This window comes from Bos indicus x Bos taurus, chromosome 15, assembly GCF_003369695.1.
Source record: "Bos indicus x Bos taurus breed Angus x Brahman F1 hybrid chromosome 15, Bos_hybrid_MaternalHap_v2.0, whole genome shotgun sequence".
NCBI lineage: Eukaryota > Metazoa > Chordata > Mammalia > Artiodactyla > Bovidae > Bos > Bos indicus x Bos taurus.
This window is the reverse complement of record NC_040090.1, coordinates 1,902,857-1,909,466: the sequence shown is the minus strand read 5'-3', so window position 1 is coordinate 1,909,466 and position 6,610 is coordinate 1,902,857. Positions and strand designations below refer to the sequence as shown.

The 6,610-nt window shown below is 47.1% G+C and overlaps 1 long non-coding RNA gene across 1 annotated transcript; it reads left to right on the top strand.

Annotated features, from left to right (window-relative positions):
• The first annotated feature begins 4,665 nt into the window (after positions 1–4,665).
• On the top strand, positions 4,666–6,302 carry LOC113904617. The gene is made up of 2 exons (XR_003514577.1): positions 4,666–5,158; positions 5,897–6,302. It is a non-coding gene; the product is annotated as an uncharacterized LOC113904617 (long non-coding RNA).
• The last annotated feature ends 308 nt before the right edge of the window (positions 6,303–6,610 follow it).

Genomic DNA, 6,610 nt, shown 5'->3' with positions numbered 1-6,610 from the left:
GTGACCCCATGAACATCCCCATGGGGTTCTTCAGCTAAGAGTACTGGGGTGGGTTGCCATGACCTTCTCCTGGGGATCTTCCTGACCCAGGGATAGAACCTGGGTCTCCTGAATTCCAGGCAGATTGTTTACTATGAGAGGCATTAGGGTAGGGAGAGTAGCAGGTAAGGAAGATGTGGAAGAATTTTCCACTCTTTATTTAAATCATTGCTGCATTCATTCTTAAGGTGCTTCTAAGGTGGATGACACTTTACCAAGTGAGGAAGATGAAAACCACTGAAGAAAATATAGGAAAGAAATCATTGCAACTTGAGTAGGGAAAAGATTTTTCCATGGGATACCAAAAGCACCATTCATAAAAGCACAAATTAATAAGTTGACTTTGAAGGAAACCAGAATGTTATCCCAAATAGGCTCTTTGACATAATTATTTTGAATTAAATTCAATTACTGACTCATTTGAAAAGACCCTGATGCTGGGAAAGATTGAAGGCAGGAGAAGGGGATGACAGAGGATGAGATGGTTGGATGGCATCAGTGACTTAATGGATATGAGTTTGGTAAACTCCGGGCATTGGTGATGGACAGGGAGGCCTGGAGTACTGCAGTCCATGGGGTTGCAAAGAGTCAGACACAACTGAGCGATTGGACTGAACTGAACTGAAGAAGCAGCACACAGAAATTGTGTGTGTTGGTCACTTAGTCGTGTCCAACTCTTTGTGACCCCATGGATTGTAGCCCACCAGGCTCCTCTGTCTATGGGATTCTCCAGGTAAGAATACTGGAGTGGGTTGCCATTTCCTTCTCCAGAGGATCTTTCTGACCCACGTATCGAACCCAGATTTCCTGCACTCAGGCAGATTCTTTACCATCTGAGCTATAGGGAAGTCCCAGCAAACAGAAAAGCTCCTCTTTTTCTGCCTAAAGGCAGAATATAAATTCTACTTTTTCCAAGCCAGATTCTTATCAGCCCAGAGGAATTTGCAAACAAACTTTGCCCCATAATTTTCCTCCCGTATATTTAACTTCTCATATTTTGCCCTCCTTGGAAGCCTAACTTCCTTCACCCTGTCATTTCTTTACAAATTTGTTATTCTTGCTGAAGACACTATGTACTTCAGAGTCCCAGGGCACCGTTTTGAGTTACTTTTGGTTTAGGTCTCTCCTGAATGATGTGCACTTCATGTTTTACTAAACTGTATGTTTTTCTCTTTTGGGGTTAGCATTCTGGTTTCCTTCAAAGTCAACTTATTAATTTGTGCTTTTATGAATGGTGCTTTTGGTATCCCATGGAAAAATCTTTCCCCTACGCAAGTTGCAATGATTTCTTTCCTATATTTTCTTCAGTGGTTTTCATCTTCCTCACTTGGTAAAGTGTCATCCACCTTAGAAGCACCTTAAGAATGACTACAGCAATGATTTAAAATACCAAACGTCTGGTTCTCAAGAAATGGCTTGTTAGCTCTTCATGTAGAGCACAGACTGTCCAATGGTTGCCAAGAGGTCCTGATACCTTCAGCACTACAGTCAGTAACTGGGGACTGAGTTTGCCGGACGCACGCTCCTCATCATGGTCCACAGTGGGTTCAGATTATGCATTCTGTCACCATGCTACCGTCGTCTCTGTGTCCTAGTCACTCCAGGGAAACTCAGTCTTTCCCGCCCCCTTTCAAGTTTGGGTTTTATGTATTTATTTTAATTGGAGGATAATTGCTTTACAATCGTGTATTGGTTTCTGCTGTACAACAACGCAGACCAGCTATATGTGTACACACATTCCCTGCCTCTTGAGCCCCCCTCCACGCCTCCATTCCTCCCCTCCGGTCATCACAGGGCTCAGAGCTGAGCTCCCTGTGCTCAACAGCGGCGTCCCACCAGCTGCCCGCTTTGCGCGCGGCCGTGCGGATGTGCCAGTGCGTCTCTCTTCGTTTGCCCCGCCGCCGCCTTCGTCCACTGCGTCCAGAAGCCTGTTTTCTCGGCCTGTGTCTCCGTTCTTGCCCTGCAAACAGGCTCGCCAGTACCGTGTTGCTGATTCCATACGCAGGCATCACTACACTGTGTTTATCTTTCTCTTCCTGACTCACTTCACTTTGTTCAGCACAGCCCCTTTCCTCTGTTCTCTAACATTGTAAGTTAAGAATCGCATGAGAACTTCCGGCGTGTAGCAGGCTTCCTGGTATTCGAGGTTGCCCAGCAAACATCAAGAGGGCGACCGAGAGCCACCTCTTAGGCACGTCTGTGACACCTGCACACCGGTGCGCCTTACTCACGGGCTCCTGTTTCCCGCATCGTGTCCCTTCCACGCTTTCACCCTGCTGGGTGTGCAGGTAGAGCCCCAAGGCCTTCTGCCCCTGCTGTGCCCGGGAAGCTGGCCCTTGTGTGTACTAACTCAAGTTAGGTCCTGTCACTTTGCCATTTCTTAAAGAAAAGAAAAGAAAAGGATTTGCAGAGACCCCGCAGTTTCTCCTATATATTTTCTCCTCTTGAAACAGCAATTATAGTTTAAGGGGGGGGGGAGAATTTTCCATCTGTTAAATGTCTTTTTATGTTTGCATTTATTTCAAGTGAAAACATACTTTATTGCAGCATCGTTGACTTGCAATACTTACATTAGCTTCAGGTGTACTACATAGAGGTCCAAAGTTTTGGTAGCTTGTACTCCGTTTAAAGCAGTTACAGAAGAATGGCCACATCCCCTTTGCTGAACAACACGTCCCTTCTTTTGCACACCATAGTTTGTAACTCCTAACTCCCTACCCCATCCTTCCCCCTTTCCTCATTCCTGTGGGTAACCACCAGTTTGTTCTCTGTATCTGTGACTCGTTTCTGTTTGGTTATATCTGCTCCCTTTGTTTTATGTTTACTGCTGCTGCTAAGTCATTTCAGTCGTGTCCGACTCTGTGTGACCCCATAGACCCAGCCCACCAGGCTCCCCCATCCCTGGGATTCTCCAGGCAAGAACACTGGAGTGGGTTGCCATTTCCTTCTTCAATGCATGAAAGTGAAAAGTGAAAGTGAAGTCGCTCAGTCGTGTCCAACTCTAGTGACCCCATGGACTGCAGCCCACCAGGCTGCTCCATCCACAGGATTTGCCAGGCAAGAGTACTGGAGTGGGGAGCCGTCGCCTTCTCATCACCTTCTCTTCTACATTTAGGCTCCACATATAAGTGATTACACACAGCATTTGTCTGTCTCTGTCTGACTTATTTCACTAAGCACAATACCCTCCAATTCCTTCATTTTATTCTTTACGTCTTTTTTTTTTTTTTTTCGTTTTTGGATGTGGACCACTTTAAAAGGGTTTTTATTAATTTCTTACAATATTGCTCCTGTTTTATGTTTTGAGTTTTTTTTTTTTTTGGCCCAGAGGCACGTGATGTCTTAGCTCCCTAACCAGGGACCTAACCTGCACTCCCGGCATTGGAAAAAGAGATTCCAACTACTGAACGCCAACAAGGTGCCTCCATCCGTGTAACTAGCAAGATCCCTCTGTTTATGGCTGAATATTGCTCCACTTCTGCCGCTCTCTCACTAAGGTTGTTGCCTATTGTACTACCACACCGTGAGCTCCTTGAGGTCAACAAGCTGTCCTATTCTTCTGGGTTTTCCTTCGCTTCCTGCGGAGCCACACCACCAGCAACTAACACACCGAGCAGAAATATGCAAGGAGAAGGTGCTTAGCAACAAAGGAGCAGGTGGTGGAGAGGAAGGAAGCCCGTCCTCCAAAGCTCTCGAGTCTGTGGAATGAGGTCCGTGTAGTGTTTCAGGAAACAGTTGGTTCAGATGCTAACATTTTTAAAAATAGGTCATTTTGATGCAGAATTTCATTCACAGTTCTCTTGAAATCTCAGATCTGGCCAAAGCAGACCTTCTGCCCATGAGGCAATAATCAGCCAGAGCTCAGTAAGCTGCTGTCCCTCTGGTGGGTCACGTGTTGTCCTGAATGCCATGGAGTGGAGGTGAGCCCACCGCACTCACACCACTGCTTAGTAATTCATCCCTTGTCTGCCACCAAGAGGAATGTGTTTCCTCCACTTATGCCCTGGAGGAAAGTCTGACCTGAGTCCAGCGAAGCTTTCTAAATTTACCTTCTTAAAGAAATGTTCTGCCTCTGCCAGGTTTTTTTCTGTTTTTTGCAATGTATCCTGCATTGGAAAGCGAAAGTCGCTCAGTTGTGATCCCATGGACTAAGCAAAGACAAACCAAAAGAATTGAAGTAACTCTTAAGAACAGAGGACACACACATACACTAACTTCAATAGAAGAAACAAATACATATAAATAACCCACAGCATGAACTGATTAAGGAGATGACATGACCATACTTAATAAACGAAGGAAAAGCCTTATTGAAACTGAATGCTTATTTAGGGCTTCCCTGATAACCCAGTTGGTAAAGAATCCGCCTGCAGTGCGGGAGACCTGGGTTCGACCCCTGGGTGGGGAAGGCCCGCTGGCACAGGGCACACTGCCCGCTCCAGTGTCCTTAGGCTTCCCCGTGGCTCAGCTCTGCTACGGATTTGCTCACCTTGCTGCTGTCGTCTAATCGCTCAGTCATGTCTGATCCTTTGTGACCCCATGGACCGTAGCCCACCAGGCTCCTTTGTCCGTGGGGTTTCCCAGGCAAGAATATGGGAGTGGGCACCCATTTCCTTTTCCAGGGGATCTTCCCGACCCAGGGATCGACCCTGCGGCTCCTGCATTGGCAGGCAAGCTCCTATCCACTGAGCTGCCTCACTAGACAAGGTCAACTTGTCCTTCCACTTGTTTTCCTTTGGGGAATATCCTGCTTAAACAGAGCCAAGGGTGATTTTATGTAAGTCCCCCCCCCCCAAAAAAAAGACCCAGTTTATTCAGGCATTGCAGAGGAATCACATTTCAAGACAAGCAAACTGTGGTTAACAAATAGGCAAGTCCAGAGAATGAAAGGAGAGCATTCTTTTATAGAAGAAAGGAGAAAGGAGGGGTTGCTCTGAACAGAAATTCATTGGAGGAAAGGAAAGTTGGAAGCGGTGGAGACCCTAACTGGCTGCAGAGCAGGGCAGCCTGCTGTTGCTGGGTGAGAGAGGAAATCCTTGTCCCTGCTGATCCACGCAAGCTGCAGTGATGAGCACGGGCCTGAACACCCTCCCTTCGTGGCTTCCAACTCCAGCTTTGAGTAAGCATTCTTTAATTCATCTTCACACTCATGAGGTGTCAGGGGACCTACCCTGACCGCATAATGACTGCATTTCCTATCTGGAGCAATTAGCCAAGCTCAGACCTACTGAGTTTGTGGTTCCATGGTCAATACAGTTTTCCCAGAGAACAGGTGGCAAACTCAGGTGTTGCAGGAAAGCAGTTTTTATCTGTTCTGAATCAGGGTCAGACAAGGCCCAGCTCGCCAGATTCTGCAGATTCAACGTGCACCAGCGAAATGCCTTTCACTTGGAAAATACCTATGAAGGCTGGAAAGCTGGACGCACATGACTTGTGCAGTTCACCCAAATCATGCTTGGAGCCTTCACGTGTGGTGACCTGAGATTCTCAGGAGAAGCAGAGCGGGGGAGGCGTGCATAGAATCTCTGCAGAGGCTGTGATGCTGTGCATCGTTGCACAGGCCAGACTCGTGGTGCTGCAATCGTATGAGAACCGTGGGCAGTTTATCCTTAGTCCCTCATCTCTCTCCTCGTCTCCTCAGGCTTCTCTCAAGGATCTCAGGGTCTTTATGCCGCCCACTCTGCTAAGTGTGTCAAAGTTACAAATTCCTCCCGGAACCCTCACATTCCCTCAGAATAGCTTGTCTGGGGATAATGAAAGGAATGTGGTAAAAAGAAGATTCTATCCTGTCAAATGCATGAATATGGGCTTCCCTGGTGGTCCTGTACCTAACTAAGACTATGTGCTCCCAATTCAGGGGCCCAGGTTTGATCCCTGATCAGAGAACGAGATCCCCCTGCCACAACTGGAAGATCCTGCGGGCTGCAACTAAGAACCCTGTACGCTGCTGTGAAGAACCGCACAACTGAGTAAATGGCTGACTGAATGAATGAAGAAAAAAACGCATGAGTGGAGATAAGGGCAGTGAAATGATCAGCAGAGGTGGAAAACGTCAAGACGAAAAAGCTGCCCTCGCCAGTGGAATCCCCTTTATGGATATGGAGCCCCACTTAATGATCCCAGAGAAGGAAATGGTGTTGCTGGGGGCCTGGACCATTACACAGGGTGATCCTGAGTCTCCTTTCTCCCAGGTCTTCTCAAGAAACCCTAAGGTTTCTTGACCCTTTATCTAGAATAAAGCTTCAGCCAAAAGGCTTGCCTTAGATGGTATCCAGATGCTGAGAACATTGGAGAAGTCCCAGAGGGAAAAAAAGTCAAAGACAATATCATATGTTATCTCCTATACACAGAATTTATATGAGAATTTGTATAAGAGACCTCTAAACTTTCATCCCTGGATGTCACTGGGGCTCCCTTGCTGAGTGAATTTTGGCATTTTGGTGGGGATGGGAGGAGCCTGAGATCCAAGATGTACAGGATCCAGGCCTTCCGCAGCTGCTGTCTGCTGGGATTTGATGGGAATCCTGAGACCTGGACCCCGAGTGACCAGCCTGAGAGCTGTGAATGCCTG